The 22263-nt window shown below is 48.5% G+C and overlaps 1 protein-coding gene across 19 annotated transcripts in view; it reads right to left on the bottom strand.

Moving 5' to 3' along the window:
- MSI2 (musashi RNA binding protein 2) overlaps positions 1-22263 on the bottom strand; it is a 256287-nt gene that overhangs the window by 170164 nt on the left and 63860 nt on the right. The window lies entirely within an intron of this gene.

Genomic DNA, 22263 nt, shown 5'->3' with positions numbered 1-22263 from the left:
GGCAGACAAAAGGTAATTGCATCAAATCGAAGAGATGTGTTATTAAGTTTCTGTGGGTCAGTTTAAAAGGAACTTGCACAGTTACTTTAGAAATAAATGACAAAGGCTGGCAAGAGCTACCGAGGCAGTCCTCTAGCTGCCACAAAGCAAGTTTCAGCCGAAATGCTGCCCCGTATCCCCGGCCATCAGGGGCTGGATCACGCCCTTCAGAAACCCCTCCGCGTTCCCCAGGAGCCCAGCTGAGCACCCAGCTCTTCTGGCTGACCCGCCCGCGCCCGAGGCTGGGCCAAGGTGATGGTGAAGGGACGCTGCTGGACGCCCTAGAGAGAACAGACTACCGGATAACCCGTTATCTGTCACCTGTAACCCTTTAAGATGGGCAGGATCCGGCCCAGGGACCCCAACCCCAGCGGTGGCAGGGGAAGTTGAGGTCTTTGCTGGGCTGATTCCAAACCGCCTGACCTTCGAGGGCCACGTTAAATCAAGGGAGAGCCAGGACAGCACTGTCGGCATGTTCCGAAGGGGCAGGCCTCGTCCCCGGCTGCGTGGGCAGGGGGGGACAGCCCAGCTTATGGCAGGCAGTGCCCTCGCTACTGCAGACGAGTAATTAGCAGCCCACCCCACCATACGGAAACGTCCGAGAGTCAACACTGCACGTTAACTCAAGAACCCAACAAACACGTCGATAAATTCATGCGTTAAAACGCTTGAGTTAGTTTTTTGTATGACAGAAGCTGGCTGAAGCAGCCAGGTTACAAAGACTGAGGGGGGAAAAATGTCCCCTAACTCCAGAACTGGGACTTGCCTGGTTAATTAACGGCCAGGGAAATAGCAACGCAGAGGCAACACCACTGGGCAGTCGGCCGGAGACACGACTGCTGCGGCTGCTTAGCGCGCAGCCTGGAATTTTCTCACTTTTTTATTCACTCATTAAAGACGAGATGCATTTTACGATACCTGTGGCAGGTCGTGAGGTGCAGCCCAGCACCAAGAGTCCCGGTGCTGGAGCAGCAGGATGGGCACCCCCTATGCCAGGGGCTGCCCCGTGGTTCTGCCCCCGCGCCGCGAGAGCCCGTCCCACACGTCAGACCCCCGGAGAGCCGCAGTGACCCCCAGCCAGGCCCCCCCGGTGACCCCCATCCAGGCCCCCCCCGTGACCCCCAGCCAGGTCCCCCCCGTGACCCCCAGCCAGGCCCCCCCCGTGACCCCCAGCCAGGGCCCCCCCGTGACCCCCAGCCAGGGCCCCTTGGCCAGGAGAGCCGCGGTGACCCCCAGCCAGGCCCCCCCCGGTGACCCCCAGCCAGGTCCCCCCAGTGACCCCCCCAGCCAGGCCCCCCGGTGACCCCCAGCCAGGTCCCCCGGTGACCCCCAGCCAGGTCCCCTTGGCCAGGAGAGCCGCGGTGACCCCCAGCCAGGCCCCCCCAGTGACCCCCAGCCAGGAAAACTGTGGTGACCCCCAGCCAGGCCCCCCCAGTGACCCCCAGCCAGGTCCCCTTGGCCAAGAGAGCTGCAGTGACCCCCAGCCAGGCCCCCCAGTGACCCCCAGCCAGGCCCCCCCGGTGACCCCCAGCCAGGTCCCCTTGGCCAGGAGAGCTGTGGTGACCCCCAGCCAGGCCCCCCCGGTGACCCCCAGCCAGGAAAGCCGCGGTGACCCCCAGCCAGGAGAACCGTGGTGACCCCCAGCCAGGCCCCCCCGGCCAGGAGAGCCGCGGTGACAAGCCGTGCTGTGCCGCTGCGGGCAAAGCCTTTGCAATACTGAGACGCTGGACAAAAAGCTTGGAGTAGCCCCAGATTTTCTCAGCACAGAACAAATTTAACATCATTCCCTCCTCCACTGCCATTCAAATTAATCAGGGTAGATATTTCCCTCAATCGGCCCCTAACCCTGCTTTACAGAGCTTCACTTTTTCTTTTTTTTTTTTTTCCCTACGAGATAGGAAGAAAAGAGAGGAAAAAAACAGTATAAAAATTCAATTATTTTTTCCTGGCTGCAATCTAGGACTCCGAAATTGAAGCCCAAGCATATATTTTTCTGTAGAAAATTGTCATTTACAAATAAAGAATTGGCTAAAGCTGACTTGTAACTAAAGGATTTTGCAGGGCTGTCAAGAGCCCTCTGCCTGCCAGCATCTGATTTAAGATCAGGCCAGGCTTCTGTTGTCATACAAAAGAGGGAGGAAAGCAATTATTCTAAAGTAATATTTGAAATTATCATCATTTTTATATTTGACCAGGAAAGAAAGAAAGAAAAAGAGTGACTTCTTTTAGAAGCAAGATTGAGGGTTAAAGAAAAAAAAAAAAAAAAAAAAAAGACTACTTTGTTTCAATAGCTTCAGTCAAAGAAAATATTGGTAATGACAAGCAAATTCACAATATTTTAATGCCTACAGATGTGTTGTGAGCTGGGAAACGGCTTCAGGAATCAGCTCTTTGGTAAAAAACTGAAGCACAAAATTAAGTCTGCTTTTATAACCTGCGTTTTCCTGAAGAGACGGTTCAATTGCTTTGTTATACACATTCCCCTCGGCAAAAGAACAGCGGCAGCGCCTTGCCTTACCATTTCCTCCCGGCCCGGCGTGCCCCAACAGGAGATTTCGCTGCCTCCCTTTGGCCCCTGGCACCAATGTGCCCCCGGACCGGCCGCGGGCTCAGCCCGGCCTCACGTCCTCACCCCCACGTCCCCGGGGGGGGGCCCAGAGCCGCCCTTCGCGCTGGGAGCACCCACCTCTGCCTCAAACATCAAGGCCAGGTAACCCGCTGCGCGGGGTTGGCTTGTCTGTGCTGGTACTTGGGCCTCACCAGGTTTCAATTTCTTAGATGACGGCGGCGGGACTCGGACCAGCTGGAAACAAAGGCTGCAACTCCTGCTCTAACCTGCAAATCCTCTCTCCTTAGCCAGCGGGTGAGTTTGGAGGCAAAGCTTCATCGGGGTAAGAGCCACCGAGCGCCGGGGGGCCTGCTCTGCACGGGGCTCCCGCGGCGGGGAGCGGAGCTTTGCACGGGAGCCACAGCCCGGAGACTGAGAGCCCAGACTGCTAGCCTACTGGCTAATAGCCACAGGTTTGCCAACACGTTAGCCAAACATGAGAGAGCATTCGAAAGACCATTTAAAAAAAAAAAAAAAAAAAAAAAAAAACAAGAAGCATTCGCTAACTCAAGGATTTTACTACACCAGGGACACCTTTTGTGGAGATCAGCCACTGAATCGCCGATAAAAAAAGATTTTAAAGCCCATCGAGTTGCCAGGACCAGGCACATTCACCCGCAAGTCCTGAGAAAACGGACTTTAACTAGGAAGTCCCCGAACCTCTCGCTGGTAACGGCTGCGAGGACACAGGAGATGACCACCTCATTTTTCCCTAAGGACCCTCAGCAGGAGACAGGGCACCGACACCAGAAGGGCCCTGGTTCCTCCCAGGGAGTGATGCTCCTACTATTGGATTTGATATTCTCCACTAACCACCTCCCCACATCCGTGCTTGCTCCAGGGAGGAAAAACAAAGGGTTAAAAAGTATTTCATTAAGTACATTTAGTGCTGTTTAGTAAACATTAAAGATGACAAATTACCAGAGGCACAAGGAACTGAGCCAACCGAAGAGTTTCTCTTTAAAAATTAAAGGTTTTTTAAATCGTAATTTCTCACTTAGCTCAGAAAATAAAGCCGCTCATCTTCAACAACAACAACAAAACATATACTTCTGTAAAAACATTTATGTAGATATCTAAGAAAAACACTCAAAAAAAAAAATATATATTTTAACAAAAAGCGCCAAACTTCGAGTCCCCAGCCCGAAGTCCCCCCCAGTGCAAGTCACCGAGGATCCTCGCCTTTCCCTGCGAGCCAATTTAGAACCTGCTTTCGGGAGGCTGCTTCCAACGGGGCCCACTCCCACGGAGAGCAAAGGGGAGCGGCCTGCCGTGGCGTGGGGCTGGGTCCCTCAGCCAGCACCTCCAGCTGCTCTGCGCCTGCGGTGGGAGCGGCGGTGCTTGGCCCACGGGAAGGGATCGCCGTGACTCAGTCGCGAATGACTCCGAGAGGGCCAGGTCACTCAGAAACCACACCACTGCCAGCTTCACGTCTTTGTTTTTAATTTGCAGTGTAGTATGTCTATCGTTCAGTATTGCAGGGCTCTAAAATATAGTTATATTAAACGTTTTTGCAGCTTTTCTATACTGAAGGTGTCTCTCTCTCGCTGCAGAAGGAATCGACAGGGGAGAGTTAGCTCTAACGGTGGTTATAAAGTCCGTTAATTGTAAGTACCTGCAGGATTGCTTTGTTTGTATACTGTGTTAGTGTTGCTGTTAATCAAAACACACGTGATTACTACTGCGAAGAGTCATTCAAGGTTACAATCTCTTTATTGGCTTGGCTTTTGCAAAATACATTCGCCTTTGTGTTCCGAAAGGGAACAAACACTTCAGGTGGTGCAGAAGCAGGAAAAAAAACACCCTGCTTCAGCAAGACAAGTCTGCCGTTCTACGCCATTTTTTGCAAGGTTAAGGTTGTAATTAGATCAGTTTGGGGCACATCAGGTAAATTTTCCCCAAACAACAGGCTGGAGGTGCAGCCCCTGGAGACAAAAAATCCTGTCCCACTCAAACACATCAAAACGTTCCATGAGCTAAAACCAACCGACTTGGGTAGAACGAAGGAACTGCAGTTTTGGAAAGATAGAATTTACAGATCGGTGCCCATTAATATCCTTACATTATCACTTGCCAACTCTGTTCTTCGTTTTCTTGGTGTTTTTTTTTTTTTTCCTCTCCCCCCTGAAACTGTCTTATTAACATGACTATTAAAAAGGAATAAAGGGGATTTTAAACTCATTAAATAATTTGCAGAATTCCCAAAATTTCAACATCTCAAGCAACCAGTATCCACTACTGTTTTCAGACAAGCCAAGGCCCAGTCTATATTTAACACAGGAGTTACGTATTTGACTTTGGGTTTTAAGTCTCATTTCCCTACCACTCTTTGCACAGGCTCTTTTTGCCGTGTGTCCGTCCCCACGGCCCCGTTTCAGTGAAGAGCTCCTGGCTTGGGGGGCACGGATGATGAGGTTGGAAGGGATGAGCCCTTCCACCCAGCTAGCCCAGGGAGGAGACGGACTGTATCCCTGGCAGGTCTTGTTGCAAAGTAAAAAGCTTATGCTTTGAAACTGGGTTATCCAAAGCTGCGGGCACAGTTAAAAACGACCCGGGCAAACGTAGCTGGCAGCAGAGTGGGAAATGCCGCGATATTCTGCACGCCACCACAGCTTTGCTTGAAACAGCTCCACCTTCCGAAGGAGCAGCCGCTCTCCCAAAGCGGGAGGCGGAGGCTGAAGCAAACCAGCACCCCCGAGGCTCAGCCAACACCCCGCAACCCGGTGCCTGAGCTCCGCTCCGACGCGCCTTGGCTTTGCGTCCTCAGCCTCCCAACATGGTGGAAGTGGACTAGAGTACTAACAGTGAATCTGCGTCGCAAATTGCTGAAATTAGCATTAATTTTAGATTAAACTAATTATGCATATATAACTGTTTCCCAGAGCACTTTCCTCTCCCTTGTATGATAGCAGGGATGCGTGGGTGCACGTGTATTCCAGCTTGCTCACCTAATCTGCAGTTTGACATTTCATCATTTCTAATGTATCCGCCTTCTAAATAGGTTTATAATTGGAAAAATCATCTTTGGTATATATGCTGAACTGCATTTTATACCCCATTGTGTTGTACATTCAAACTACAGCATTACTTCTAATTAAAAACAACAATAACTCATGTAATGGGGGAAGTGATCTTGTTAACTAAATTGCTAGGCTTCTTTGGCAGAGCACAAACCATAAGCAAGAATTCTCCAGGGTTTTTTTGGGTGTTTTTTTTTTTTGTTTTTTTTTTGGGGTTTTTTTTGCCTCCGGGATCCTCGCAGCGAGTTCCAAAAAGCTATTAAAAAACAAACTGAAACATGATGCGAAGCCCACGATGAAAAAAGGAAACATTGATTGAAAGCTGCCAACCTTTCCTTTCCCCATTTACCAAGTGAGAGGACGCTCCAGGACCCATCCCCTTCCCCGGTACTACCGCACGGCTGACAACCGATGGACGTGTTTTGCTCAGCGCCGTGTACCATCAGCTAGCAAATATTCGACTCCCAAGCTCCACAACAGCCAGAGGAACTCAATCCTGTGCAAAGGCAGCATGGCTTTACATTCCACGTACAATACGCTTAAGTATTCAAAATAGGATTTCAGCAAGACTTAAACGGTGCAAATACCTTGTGCCTGACCCCTGTGTGAGCTAATGTCATCCTGTGAGAACCCACTCCAGCTATGGAAAGGTATGCAGGAATGAAAGAGCTCTTTAATCCCAACAAGCAGCACAGGCTCCCAGTGGGGTAAATCAGTTCCCTTGATTTCTGCGGACACCACAGATGGGTTGTATGTATTCCCCCCATCTATTCATAAATGAAACTGTTAACTTAGTCCCTTCTGTACTCCTAGATTTTGGCTGTCTTTGGTTTTTCGGTTAACTTTGGGAGGGTCAGTTTTTGCCTGGTGTTTTATTTTTCTCCCTCGATGACTATGGTATCAGCAGGAGGCAGAACACACAAAGTGATTTTTGTATGACAGATTGAATTGGCAGCAAATCGCCAAACCATCCCTGGAGTTCCGTGAGGAAATCTGGCCTGGGTCCAGCAGAGCCCTTCCTGGTCATCTTCCTGACTGTGACCAGTTTTAACTCTCTCGTTTGCTGCCCCCTCCCCGGGGAGGACAAGCCCTTTATTCACTCACAGATACGGTTAAGCAGCAGCAGCCTGACCGGGGGCCCAGCCACCCCCCCAGAAGAGGGGTTTGCTGTCTGGGCAGGAGCACCCCGTACCCTCCCCGAGCACCCTGCAACCCCCCGCCCGCTCTCCAGGCACAGCAACACGCACCACCACGAGTTCCCTTCACAGGAGATCCAATCTCCCGAAAATTAGCCCCAGCTGTGAGAGCTCAGCATTTTTTTTTTTTATTTTTTTTTTTCCTGAGCAAAATCTGGCTTCAAGCTTCATATCAAAAGATACAGTAAAATCCACCAGAGCCAGACTTCACACCCTCCAGAGAACAGGAATAGATCCCAGCCCCACAGCCTCGCTATAACCAGTTATATCATACCCCTTAGGGCTGCTCCCTTCCCCTGTGCTCCAGTTAACTCTTTTATGGGGTACAGAAGCAAGGTACAGCGGCAGGAAGAGGGGAGCAGAGAGAAAAATCTATTTAAATCCCCCCGGTTGCTTTAGCTTCTCATGCACAACATGGGAAGGAAGGTAACTTTAAACATTTGCTGAGTGCAGACAACTTACCTAACATGCCTGCCTGATTACTGTTCAGCAGTGCTTAAAAACTGCATTAAGAAGTTTAAATGAAGGTAATTATTTTTCATGTAACACCTCTCAGGATCACAAATGGAGACCACTGCCCCCTGTGACTATGTACTGGGGCAGGATTTTTGCAATGCCCATGTAATGTAGGGACAAAGGTCCCACTGGGAAGCAATCAAGACTCTGGTCCTAAATCTACAGGCAAAACTTCACCTTGTACAGTTAAAAAAAGAGAGAGAAAGTGAGATTGAGAGATAGTATTCTGCCTGGGGACCTCACATTCAAAGACACAGCAGCAGTATTTGATGGGAACACAGCATTAACTGGTCATTACAACATTCATCAATTCCTCTGTTCATATTATACTGTCTTCTGGAAACGAACATCATGTGCCATATCCAAAATACCACCAGAAGACTTGTGTCCTCCAAGAAAACATGCAATTGTGAACGACCACGTTTACAAGGACATGTTCAAGGTCGATTTGGAGTAAGGCTCTACAGGCGAAGCAAGGTGGACTGAAGCGGGAAACCAAGCTAAGCAGCCTCCCAAAATATACCCAAGTCCTCAATTTTTATTCTGGAACAGTGCAAGAAGGCAACCCGCCGTCCCTGCCGTCCCTAACCCCGGAGGGCTATGCAGCAAGACAGACACTGCTTGGGGGCTGGATGGAGCAGTGAGCTCCGTTTTCTTCGCCGCCCTCAGGATTCTGCGGATCTGCTGAAAGCAGAGATCTGGGGGGAAGGGGGGCTTCCACAGTTCAGAGCGGCCGGGGGCCTGCCCCAGAGGGCAGCTGAGCACAAAGGCCAACAACTTCCAAAGCTGCGTGCCTGGAGCTGGATGCCAAAATCCATCCTGAGGCACTTAAGTGGCCTAATCTTTTCAGGTCCTGCCGCTCCTATTGACTCAAAGCCCTCATCCAACAGTCCTCCCAATATTTTTGTGATTTGAGTCATACCAACCCAATTAAAATCTCTAAATCTGTTTGAGCAAAAGCAGTAGGCCAAACTGAGTAAGCACCTTCAATTGTTGCCGTATTTGCATACAGCTGCAGTCGGTGCCCGGCGCGCCGCCAGCTCCCGGGCACAAGGGCAGACGTTCCCGCCGGCCAACCTCAAGCCAAGCGGCTCGTGGACACCCCGGCAGAGTCACGTTCAACCAAGAGCTGCTGCCTGCTGAGCCCCCCGGCCTCGCCTTGCCACCTCACAGCCACCCCCTCCACCCGTGGGCACTGCTGCTGTACAGGCTGCCACAGGGCGTGGGGACGGGCTCTCACCCCATGGGTAAACCCGCACCTTTCCTTCTTCGCCTGCTCCACGCCTGCCTCTCGACGTAGGAGAGCACGCGCCGGCAGTTACACCGTTCAGCCAGCCGTACCCGTTAGCATGCAAGCAGCTTGCTCTGTCAAAACGCCCAAAAGCACGCAGCTCTGCAGCTAGAATGGCTTTTATGGTGCTGCCAATGAACCTCTCCTTAAGCACGAGCTTACAAAGAGGAGAAGGAGGAAATGTGTTTGGAGGTTTAACACGGTGTTTAACGAAATCCGACAGCACAGTCCGGTTCAAAGACTAGGAGAAGTGCACATTCTGTAAGAGTTTATAAATCCTTCCAGCTCCTCGCACTGAGGTCACTCCGAAAAAAAAGTTTATTGCCTCTACAGTGCAGAAAGCACGACATAATTTAAATACTTCTAAGTTAGTATCAACTAATTTTTCATGATAACCCTGTCAAATCAGTGATGAGAGCTCTCTGTTAAGATTCTAGATAATGTTCTGCTAAAAGAAGAAAAATTCACAGGAAGGGAAGAGAAATGTGTAAAGCAATTTACCTCCCTCCCAACATACTCCAGATGATTTCTCTGAAAAGAACAAATGGAAAACTTTAACCCTTAGCCTTGATTAATTTCATCTACATAATATAGATGCACATGGCAATCAGTTACTGATGAGCAAGTTTTACTTCATCTGCTGAGTCAAGCTAATGTCTATGCAACACGCTGCTCGGCTTTTTCACAAGGGTGATCTTTCCCTCTGATGCGAGACCACTGAAATCTTGCAAAATGGCCAGATTTGCCTATTACTGCTGTTGAAATACTTTCACAATTTTATGAAATGCTGCATTTTCTTTTATCCTCTTCCCCACACACAAATGGGTTGGTGAATTGCAAGAATTACAGTACTCCCACCTTCAGCTCACAAAAGAAAGATGTTTCTCTTGCCAGGGAGGGAACCCACCAGCCATTATGAAAGCAACATAGTTGTCGCTCTAAAGCGGATCAAATAACCCTTGACTAGGAATAAAAGGGCCCCTGAGGAGCGGCATCGAGAATGAAGAGTGGAAGCAAGACAAGAGAAAACATTCATACTTTTTCCAAAGGAAGGCAGCACCTCGCAGCTACAAGAGCTTGTCTCCCTTGTGTGATGTTTACTCACTTATTGACCACAGGGCAAGTCATTTTAGTCTCCACAGGGCTGACGTATCAAAGAGTCTTGGGAGAAACTCAGCTGGAGACTGCAGGGCTCAGCATTTAAGCGTACATTTTAACTTGCAGCATTTGTGGAAGCCTCATTAGGTTGAGTACGTTGCACAATCGAGTGCTATGTGCCTTGATTTCCACGAAAAGAAGAACAAAAATATATCCCCACAGCTCAATGGAGCTTGTGAGGCTTCACTCATTAAATGTCTAACCCGCTGAAAGTCTGATTTGAAGATGCTGGAATAGTGCAAGACATTGTTACTGACATTATTGTTATTAAAGGGAGAATAAAAAAATATTATTCCTAGCTAGGAAGGTCATACCAAACTACCAAGCAAGAGATAAATCAGCCAAGGTCTCCAAAAAAAGACATTATTCCTCCTCTACTCCAACATCTTAATGTGCATGACTTTTTTTGTGCTGGAAATATATTTCTATAAATCCTCCTCTACAGAAAGCTTTGCTTTCAGAAGGGGAAAAGTAGCAGATAAAATACTACCCATCAAAATGAACTCAAGTCTCTAGTAACATAACTAAATGTGTAATGTTACAGATGTTTTATAGCCAGGATGTCGGATCCATTTAGATCATTTTTACAAACCCGGCAAGAAATATCTCCCCAACGCTGGAAACCATGCTAACAGGTCTTGGACCAATTGTTTATCCAAACAAAGATGCCATCGGGGAACAACAATAACTACCGACCAAAACGTGGGAGAGCTCATTTCTCACCAGGTACCATCGAGACTGCGAGCTGGGAAAGGATGCCAGGCTGAAAGAGGAGCTAGCATTAAGGCACGGGGACAGGAAAGGGGGGAAGTGTGGACAGAAGTGGCAGAGGAGCAGGGCAGGATTACTGGTAAAAACAAAATGAGAGCGGGAAGGAACGAGGGTAATTGCTACGGCCCTGGGGGCACGGGGGAGAGCCAGCCCTGCCTCCACCCGCAGTGCACGGCCGCTTCGTTTTCCAGGGTCTTCGTTTTCCGAGAGCCCGTGGTGGGAGCTACCAGGCAGGACGGGCCCGCGAGGCTCCAGCTCGTGCAGGACCAGCCCGAGGTGCTTTTTCCCAAGACCACCCTGCAACGCTCCCAACGCCTTCGGGTGCCAACCGCATCTCGTCCGGGGGCAACCACAGTATCACCAGTGTGCCTGAACGGCCTGAGCTGGCACCCGCGCAAACTGCCTGCAAAGGGCTTTCATTCCTGTAGGCTCAGCGGTTCCGGCTGCTCCCCCGCGGCAGGAGCCAGGATTCCACGCAGACGGACCCCCCCAGCCAGCACACCCCAAAGCCACTGAAGAACTAGATGCAAAAGCAGTGTTTCCCTAGGAGTAAATAAGCAGATCCAAGTCCAGCGGCTGCCAAGGAAGGAGAATGAGGGACAGCCTGATCTGCCTCAAACTTTCCGTAGCCGCTGTTGTACAGCGGCAGCGGGCTCCAAACGGCTCGTTTAACCACAGCACATGGAACCCCAGAGCGAAGACACTCGCTCCGTTCATTAGAGTAAGGAAACCAACGACCCACTGCCCTTCTACTGCCACCACCACTAAAGCAAACAGATCACCCGGTTCCACGCCTGTAAGTCCTGCCGAGGCCAAGGCACGCCGGGAAAGCACCGAGTGCGGCACCAGAGCAAGGACGGACCCGGGCACGCAGCCGGCTCCTGCCGAACACGAACCCATCACCCACCTCCCACCCGTGCCCGGGTACGCCGGGGGAAACGGCCAACGCGCCGCCTTAACAGCCACCCCGTTACACCCACCCGCATCGTCGGCGCGCACGCTGCCGGCCCGCTTCGACTGACGTCTAGTTTTACTTTCAAAGCCCATTAGCAAGTGGTACCCAACACTGAAAGATTTATTACCCAGAATGATAACTGCCTCATGCTGCTTTGTTTGTTAATTGTGACTAGCTTTGCCTTCAGAAGGGTAGGAGCCTAATAAATCAGTTATCCCCGGGAAGAATTTATTTAAAGCTTTTAACATTGTAAACCCAAGTACTTGGCAAGAGATTCTGCAAAAACGGATGTGTTTATACATTGGCATTTGGATGGCAGAACACACGGCGTGACTCAGCAGCCAGGCTTTAAGGAGACCATCTCTAAGCAAGACCCGGATGGGTTCAGGCAGACTTTGGTCCATCACAACAGGCCAACTCTCATGCTCGCACGTGGGGCTGTGACGGGACCGCCAGAACTGCGCACCATCGGGCTCGGGCTTACGGCACGCCAACCCCCCGCGGCGGCTGTGGGGACTTGCAAAGCAAGAGGGACCTAAGCCCAGCCCAACTACAGGCCCCTGGAACTACGGCCAGGCTCACCCCCAGCCCTCCAGCAGGCACAACGAGGCACGCTGCCGAGCTCTGGGTTACTAACCAGGTTGCAACCATGGTACCGTTGATCCTCAGGGTAACCCCAGCGCAACTCCCCGTCCAAAGCGAGGATCTGGGGAAGGAAATGCACGACACCGGCTCTGAGACAGGAGACAGAGAGCCTGCAAACAACACCAGAGCTCCCAAAGACTCCCTGCTCCCTCTCGGCCAAGCGTGCAAACGATCGGAACATCTCTCCGGGCATCGCCTCCAGCTCCGAGCCTGCCTGACCCCAGCGGTCTCGCTTCAGAGATGTGCCCACCCACTCTCGGGCAAGGTCACCAAGAATGACCTCCCTGCAAATCGTGGCATCAAAACCACAGGTGGTTTTGTGCTGCGCCCCTCTCTCTCCTCAAATGCGAGGCTCCCCTCCTTCCAGCACTCACAAAATTTGGCACAGATAGCGGATTAAAAGAAAACTGCTGTCATATTGACAGTCCTGTCATTTCTTTTTCTCCCTAGGGCTGCAAGACCTTCAGAGCTTGAAGAAATCACTGAATTGTGGCATTTCGGTCACCAGCTTAGCCTCCTACCTACTGAAGGATAAGAAGAGGGGCTGCTGGCTTCTTCCTTCCCCAGCAAGGCTCAGGAGTGCAGCGCTGTGCTGTGTAGGTGCCTCAGCTCCCAGAGCAACACCTGCCACGATGAGTGGACTCATTCTTACCCCATCTATAATACCAACAGATCTCTAATAACGTTTCTGAAAATAAGCATTTGGCTGGGAACACTCTCCTTTGCCGTCTTCCCCAGGACAAGAACTCTGCCAGTATCAAAGACAATCACAGCTCAATACACGCACAGACTTGAAAGTACCTCGATCATTACAACACTGCCAAAAATCTCACATAAAAAGGCCAAGTCACTGAGATGACTGGATTTCCAGGTCTGGCAGGACATGAAAAGCTGGGACAACTTCCCATGAACAGCCACTTGTGTAGTTTGACTCAAGCCAAATCTGAACACCATTAACATCTGTCTCCTGCCTGACACGTGGGGATTGAGCCGAAGACCTCTGCAGCTAGCTCCTGCAATCTGAGCTTAAACTCTTATCATAGAAGAGATATTGGAGGACACAGTACCGGGAGGAAAGCAGCAGCACCTTTGCCAGCAGGTCACCTGAGAAGAGACAGATGTGCCACTGGCACTGGAGAAACCTTCCTCAGCTTCAAGTCCCAAACTGCACGCGAACTGAACGCCACTGCCTGGCTATCAGCAGGGTGGTGGCAGATTTCATTCCTCCCAAGGAATTGCAAGGTCTGTAACCACACTGGAAATTTTAACATAAGACTAGAAGCTCCGTGCCTTGACTTGAGTAGCCAGACACAGGGCTAAAACCCACTCCAATATTTGTAAGAAATTATCTATGAACCACGTGAGCATCTCTAAACCACGTGCACGGTGCTGTACATCAAAACAGTTCATACAGGCTAACAACAAAATCTTTCATAGAGGTTTACGTCCCACCTCTCCAGCCTCATACCTTCAAAGTGATATAAAGTATGTAAACGAGCTGTCCAAACTGAATTAATGGGACATGTTTTCCTTTCACATGAAGGCTAACATCATCAAAATAAGGAGGTCATCGCGAGCTGCACCTACAACCACATGAAGATAGCAGTAAGTCAGAACCAACTCTCTCCTGTCCACCCAGAGAATTTACAGCCCTATTGCAATACCCAAGACCTGTGGGGCAGCCAGACACCTTTCTTGCCTCTTTTTGATAGTGTTTTGCTATCCATTTTTATGAACCACAGTTCGCCAGTTTTTCCAGCTCCAAACTTCTGCCCTGAAGGCAAATACGCTCCCAGCTGTGGCAAGGTTTTGATGGATCTTCTCCAGGAAGAAGGGGACAGGAGAAAGCAAAGGGGCTGCAGGTTTGAAAATTTCAGGATATACATTCAGCTCAAGTTCAGCAATCCTTCATCCATTGTTAAATCACAGACCACATGCTGAGAGTTAAAGACTTATATAGGACTCCAGGGACTAATCGAGGAATGATTTCAGCTTCTAACTGTGCTCTAACCAGGCACTTAGGATGCAAAGCACAAGTTTGTGATACTATTGTACCCTGCATCAAAATGACTTTCTGATACATTTTTTGCAAATAACTAATAAGGAAAAAAAAAAAAAAAAATCACCCTGGCATTTAACATAATTCTTTCCCTCCAACCCCCCATCCTTATATGCACATTTGTGACAAACAGCCTCTGTCTTCAATTAGGTCTACTTTATGCATGCATGAAGCCCCCAAAATATGAAGGAGCTTTTATGCAACACCAGATTATCTAATGTGCACATATTTTGCAAAAGAGCACTTTTAAAATACCTAGTCACAGAGAAGGAAAAAAAAATAAAAAAGCATTCCATTCAGTAAGAGAGAAAGGGGAAAAAAAAACCCACATAAAAGCCGCAAAAAAGAAACTGAATGCATTTTTATATTAAGCAATCAAGTGCTGTCACACACAGAAAACACAAAGCATGGGAAGTTTAAGTGGGCATACACTAAGGGCCTTACCATGGGACACACTTTTTCAGCAATACAGAAAGCACTCCCTTATCAACGTAGCACAGTAAGAAGCAGGATCTCTGCCTATTTAAAAAAAAAAGCCAGAGAAATAACTTCTCTTGACAGCCTGACAGCTGACATTCTTAACTGAAAAAGCTATGTGCCAAGAATTATCAGGCCTGGCTTTTCTCTCCCTGATAGATGACAGAGCAAAAAACAACAACGGCCACACACATCTCATAAATCACAACTTTTATTGAATGCCTCGCCACATAATAGCAACAGTCAAACTGAATAAAGACGCTTTTCAGTGCTCATCTGTAAAATACTGGGGAGAATAAAGATCATTTCTAGCACTAACAGCCTATCCCAGATTGAACAGGTATTAATATCAGTGTTGCTGTATTTCTTATGGACTCACCTGAAGAGTTCGGAGGGGTTTTTAATCTTTCATTGTTTTTTTAAGAAGCACAAAAGAAAATGCAGAAACGAAAACCAGAAATGAAGTGCATGAGGGACAGAGGTAGAAGAAAAGACCAAAAGTTCTTAACAGGTAAACAGAGGAAGTCCTACTGCTGACAATAATGTCTGTACTGAGAAATAAAATCTGGCCTTCTGGATAAAGTCAGCCCACAGAGGCACAACCACTTGTTGCAGAAACCGCTGTCACGTGCCTGTTTTTTTCTCTGTGGAGCACCAGGAATCTGCCTACAGACTTTTCGGAACTGAAGAGACAAGTGAACAGAGAGTACGCGCGTGCTAGATTAGGAGAAAGCAAAGGTGGCAGCCCCGATCAAGAAAAATTAGCATGATCTCCCAAGTCAATTAACTGGGAGGAAGACTGAAATGACAGTAAAAGGAGGGGGACTGCAGATGAATACTAGATGGACCAGGAAAGGGGAGGGGGGAAGCAAAGGATAATTTCTTAAAATAGACACTTGTGTCTGACAAGTCCTGATTTAAGAGAGCAGCCCCCTGACTACAGCACCAGCCTGAAAAAGCAAAGTCCTTCTGACATTATCTGTCAGGGCCTCTCCCAAGCGGAAAAGCTCCCTAGGACCAGTGCTGCACCTCATAGAGCACCGAAGACAACACATCTCCTGATCCCAAAAGGGAATTTCTGAGCACTGTAGAAGACAAGAAGCTTAATTAATAGCCCTTTTTATAAAGATATGGGCTAGAGTAGGTCAAACTTCTTTCTGGCCCTGTGGGCTTGGGGTTTTTGATGTTTCCAAGGAAAAAATGTCATTTTGTAGGAACGTAACGATAAAAGAAAATCCCGTAATGTTTTGAAGAAGGAAAAGGGAAGAGGATGACCAAGTTCTGCAACCAGCTGCAGGTTAAATACATTTCAGCTCTGAGACCTTCCGTGCAGACGACAGCGGAGCAGCATCCCGCCAGGCACCATCCCAAGGAGGAGAACTCACAAACAAGGGGAAGGAGGGAGTTCAAGCTAACTCCTCTCCAACAGCCAGGGACAGTGGCGACAGCAGCCCTTCGCAACACCCCCAAAAGAGTTCCAGGCTTAAAGGTATGAAATGCTGGTGGTGAGGGGTTTTTTATTATGCTTTAATATCAACTGTGAAATGTCCATTCCTGAAGCAGTTCAGTTTTGCTCTTTGACAGCAGTCTGACTTTTAAGTTTCCACATTTGATGGTGAAAGTACCTTACCAGAAAACACAAACACTACCCTTTATTACTTTGTCCCCTCTAGGGACATCGAGTGTAAAACCTGGTAAATATATTAACTACCAGCAAAACCACCCAGCAATATATGACCACAGCGACACTACCACAGTCTGATCACTCTGGAGATGCCTCAGATGACACATTATTGACAGCACTAATACCTGCTTTGTTCGCTTCTCGCAGTCACTCCAGGCATCCCCAGGAGAGCTGTGCTCCTGCTTCGGCCTCAGGCGCGGGGAACGACTGCGACATTCACACTGGGCTGCATTTCACAAACGGGATGCTACAGCCGTGACCTCCTATTGCATGCAGAAGATGAAAACACTTTATATCCCTCTCTAATAAAACATGTGCTGTAACTTTCATGGCACAGGGACGGTGCTTTGCAACTGGCTAAACCAAAGAGCACCTGGATTTGTTGAGCCACCTCTGACTGCATAAATGCCACCACCAGTGACTGGTTCCATTAAGCCAACAAAAAAAAAAATCTACTTCTATCTGAAATAGTGAAATATCAATAGTAACTTTCATCTAAATAGTTTAGAGGCACTTAACTTTTTGATTTCAAGAAAATCCTGAGAACACATTTAAACGTCCCTCGTAATAGAAAATTTCTAATACAATCTTTCCAGCACATAAACCAAAGAAAGCAGAGGGGCATTTGTATATTAAATCAATTACCAGAACTTCCCTTCCCTTCACCCAAGCTAATTAAAATTTCATGTGATCCATACCAATAATAGTATAGAGGATCACAGCTGGTGTTTTTAAAGTCAAATAACAAAATCAAAATACAAGGGGATCTTGGTCTGCAACCCTACTGCTACAAGACAAAAATAGATACCCAGCCCCTACTGAAATTCAAGTCAGTGCAAGTTTGACACTTAACTCCTTTGAAACTTTAAACTTGAGCATAATTTCAGAGTGCCTCAACCCACTGGACCAGAGTCTACGGTTCCCACCGCAACAAGGAGCCTCCCAGGACCCATGGCCAGGTTTATGCAAGTAATCTGGGCTGCAAGACTCGTTTCTTTCCTGTATCGGCATTTAAGCGGCTCTAACACGCACGAGCACAAAGTATTTCCTAGTAAATGAAAGACCGACCGACAGAAGAGGCTGCACAAGGCTTTGCAGGAACAAGAATCAGCTCAGGCAGAAGGCCGTTGAGGTGTATGTACCTGGCTTCTCCCCCGTGGCAAGTCCACAGAGGCACATCCCTGCGACATCTGCAAGGGCCTGGCAGGCTTGCTGAAACCCGATGACTTGTATCTCAGCGCCACGAGGTCAAACGGGCTTATGAAAGAAGTGACAAGGTTACCCCGACGGGCAGAGGAAACGCAAGGTCAGAGGTGGCCGTGACAAAGGACCGGCGCTGGCGGGTCAGCAGCGGGACGGATGCTGCGCCCGCGGTGCTCAGCCCTCCCTCGTGGCCGGGAGGGTATTTCTCCGACACGTTACCTCTGTCAGGCAACTCGGGAAGGGCCACGCTGAGCACCGAGCGACGCGGGCAAGGCGGTGCCTGTTGCCCCCCCAGCTCACCAGTGGTCACCAGTAAGGACTTCTCCTTAAGCTTGAGAGAGTCGGCTGTCTTCCAGGCTGTAGGAGAATGTTTACAAAGAAAGCAACCACGGACCATTTGCCAAGTCCACAGGGTTTGAGGCTATGGAAAAACACGAGCTGGACCTGCAGTACAGCTGATGCAACTGAGATATGAGGGAAGAGATTACTCAGAGAGACCGGGAGACCACGTCAAGTCCTCCGACCAAGCCTCACGAACGCCCCTTGGTTCGACGGTGTTATAACTGATCTTAACGTTTTCTGTGTCTTCCGAAACAAACTCCCAGCACAAAATGAGGCAGAACATAGGTGCCTCCCCCACGGGGTGGGGGGGGACGACAGGAGCTACATGAAGGCTGTGCACCCAGAGGGAAACTCGGTGAGTGCAGTGCGGGTCCCCACCACCCTCGTGGGAGCCCCTGCACGGCACTAGCCCACGGGCAAGCGGCGGCAATCCCTCCCAGAAAATACCCCCACCTGCTGCACAAAACACAGGCCGCTCCCCCCTTGCAGCCTGCAAGGCTTTCAGCACAGGACGTCCCGGCACGTTATTACGGCTCCTCACCGCCCGCCTCCTACAACCCGGTGCTAAGCGAGCGGCGGACACCTGGCTTCGCTCCTCACGCATTTGTCGGGCGTCAACGGGCAGCACAAAGAGCCGCTTGTTGGGTTTTTCTCCTGCGCCCCGGCTTCGCTTGCGGCGTGTCCATCCCACGGTGACTTCTGCAAGCTGCCCGGGGAGTCTTCAACTGGGACGCTGAACCAATTCCATGTTTTTCAAACCAGAGGTTCTGACCTCAAGTTTTATTAAGTGCAAAAACCTTTTCTGTGTCTGTTTCCAATACTATCTTTTTTGAGAAAACAGACTGAGCATATGTTCCTGAGGCTTTTGCCCACACAGTGGGTGGGTGTTACGATAAACTTCTGTGCAAGATGGCTACCAAATGTGTCTACAAACCTAAGGTGAGGGTTGGTTGGTTTGTTTGTTTTGTTAAATTCAGGATTAGCAGAATTAGGCTACTAGTGATATGTTAACGAAGCAACTTCCAGGCTCAGACTCCCAAGCAAGCTCGTTTACTCTACACCAGTCCCAAAGCTACAGAAAGGCACCGCGTTCCCCTCCACGCCTTGTTCCAGCAGCCTGCCATCGCCGAGGCGCTGCTGCCCCAAATACGGTGACCACACCGCACCCCAACATTTGCTGCTTTGCAACTGCACAGCAGAAACAAGCCACGAGAGTTATGCCGCATACTAGAAGATTTGCAAAGAGAGAAACATTGGTGAGAAGTGCTTTTATTTCTCTCAGAAGAAGTGTAAGAAGGCAAAGGGAGGGGGGTGGGGATTTTGTTTCCAATATCCATCTGCTCCTGCTGCTCTTCTGCATGTAAAATCACACTTCTGAATTTGTGACATCCTGCCTGGTTGCTGTGGAAATAGCTATGCCGTCACCAGCAAAGGCCAGTCCCTTCAGTTTGGGAAGGAGCAGCAACAAAGATAATGTGTTCACTTAAGTGTTGCTCTTAAACAACCAAGCAGCCAACAAGCCTAGATAAGGGGAAAAAAATTAAGAGAGAAAATGACAACCACAGCAGATCTGCCTCTAAACCAAATGTTTTCTAAGTTTCCCAGGAAGGCATTAGCATTTCTTTAATTTCCAGTGTTTTTTCTTTGTTCCATTAAAAACTACAAAATCCACCATTAATGAAAATTCAAAAACGTCTCTGTTCACTAAGCGTGCAGCCATAAACATCAGCATGTATTGTATTATTTCTAATCTGCTTCATGGGAAGGAGACATATATTTGTCTAAAGTGCTGCATCATTCTTTCTATACAAGGGCCCCATTACCAGACTGTACTTATTTGCAAGTCAAATTATGATGCCACTATTTGAATACATTTTCAAGCCCCAAAAAACAAGCCAGTAGTTTAGGCTATCCACAGCTAACTCAATCTGACAGCCATAGCATTGATGCCTGCCAGTGTTGATTGACTGCTTGGATATATTTAGACACAGGAGGGGAGAAAGGGGGAAGGGAGCAGTCAAGTTACTGAATTCAAGTATACTGTTAGTAACCAAAAATAACAAGCACTGATTCAGCTACATCACTCAGAACGGGTTCAGCTCCTCTATCAAGTAGAATCCAGCTAATGGAGAATTTACTACCACAAGGTCAATGCCAAAAAAGACACATAACACGTTCAGAAGAGTAATTAGGAAATCTGCGCCCTGGGTTTGCAACATATACAGTGAAATGGTCATTTCCCTCTCGCATGCATCTCATAAAATTGCCTAAATAAAGAAGGAAGCATGAAATTAGAAGGTCAAATATTTATCTATTTATTTATTTATTAGCAAGAGACAAACAAATAATGTATATACAGGTGTGCATACACATATGTACTACATATACTTATAACATAGCCTGATGCCCCTTCTCTCTCAACTCCCATCCTTGTTTAAAACACTTCCTTTGAGAGGGAAAGTGCCACTAGCTTAAGGAAAAAACTCTCTCCAGCACTGAAGGACAACATGCAAACTGTATTTGAAGAGCTGGATTCAATCTTTCCTGCCTCTTTCTCTGAAGTGTTATGCTAAGCCTTGGGAAGTGAACTGTATTTACACATGGAAATCAAAAACACACAGAGACAAAATATCCCTGATATATCTTCGGTTTAAAAACAGGGCCTGTTTGTTTGTTTTACTAAACTCTACAGGCATCCAGAGTGTCACACGAAGCTTTTCTCAGGTTTGCTGCAGGACCCCTGCAGATGCGCTCTGGGTTCCTTCACACCAACGCAAAGCGGTGGGGAGCTCTCAGCACCACCCAAGCAAGGGGGCAAACACAAAACCAGCCCAGAACACCCTAAAAAAAAAAAAAAAAAGGCAATACATACAAGTGACCCTGGCAACAAGACGCTAGCCACTGTCCTTCCAGGTCCCCTAGGCGGGCCAGCCTGGCGCTAGAAAGGGCTTGCAATGCGGGCTATCAAGCTCCAAAGGATTTGCATTTGCTGATAATGAGGTCCAAAAGTCAACAGCCAGCTTTAAGGCACAGGCAGGCAAGCTGGAAAGCTTTTAAAAGCTGTGAGAGATGATTTGACTACCTGTCCCGGCACATAGGGGAGGTCCACAGGAGCTGTGCTCTAAACACCCGAGCTTCGGGTTCAGTGCCTTCCCAACAACACACCCAGCTTTTCCAGCATGAAAGACGGACAATGAAAAGAGAAACCAAACACCTCCTCCATTTATCATGAGGAGCGTGCCTTTCTCAAGCCAAAAAACACAGGCCAGCTTGTTATGTTTTCAGAACAGTGATGCAGCCTTAAAATTTTAAGGTTTTGTTTAAGAAAAGAGAACCTTTAAATGTAAGCGGAATCAGGCACCAGAACCTTAATTTATCAATTAGACGCCATCTGTGGACTGTGTTCCTTGAAATAATTGTTGAATTTGACAATGCACTGCTGCTTTACAAAGTTTCTGCCAGCCTTGCTACCATTTAATTAAATTTCTGCACTTAACTTTGATTGCACTGAAAGCACTGCTGGTTTCTGCCGATTGAGTCCCTTAGCCACCTGCTGTGTTAGAACTAACCATGTTTCCACAGTTATACCAAAAATTATGGTTTTTTATTTTTAGTCTTTGTCTTTTTTCAGCCTTCACCAAAAGGAAAAAATAATAATAAGACCCCCAATGATTCTAGCATGCTAAAGCTGTAATACCCAATAGGTAAAGACGCAGCAACTTGCGTGTCTCCCAAAAAAAAAGCTAGATGCTTCTTCCCTTTTTGTTTTCTACTATGAAACAAGTGTCAGGGCACGCCGGCTTCATGTGCTGCATTTTGCTTAAACAAAACGAGCTTCCTGTGCCTCCTCGTTATATTTGTATACATCTCCTGTATTTATATCTAAAGGCAAACATGCTAGTAATTTACATACATAAATATTGCACACACAAATAAAGATCAAGCTGTCATTCTCTCTTTAACCCACGGCACAGTTTGGGGAAGAGAACTTCAATAACGTCAAATTAGCAGAATGAAGAGCCCTAAAAGCCTCCAAATGCCATCGAGCCTCCTCCTCGCTGCTGCGAGCAGCCCCCGGTGAAGAGGAGCCAGGCTGGCAGAGCTCCCCGCACGCGGGACGGGAGGGACGGGAGCTCCCCGGCAGGCCCCACGCACCCACCCATTCCTGCACCTCTGCTCCGATTCGGGGAGAAACAAAGGATTTCTGCACCCGCTGGGCCCCGGGGGTTCAATCCTACAGCCTCGCCACGGGGCAGCGACGGAAGGCACCCACCCCTCAGGGGCTCTGCCTCTTCCAGA

The sequence above is a fragment of the Tyto alba genome, unplaced genomic scaffold (assembly GCF_018691265.1).
Source record: "Tyto alba isolate M040663 unplaced genomic scaffold, T.alba_DEE_v4.0 Super-Scaffold_19, whole genome shotgun sequence".
Taxonomy (NCBI): Eukaryota; Metazoa; Chordata; class Aves; order Strigiformes; family Tytonidae; genus Tyto; species Tyto alba.
The sequence above is the reverse complement of the archived record's forward strand: the minus strand, read 5'-3'. Positions and strand labels throughout refer to the sequence as shown.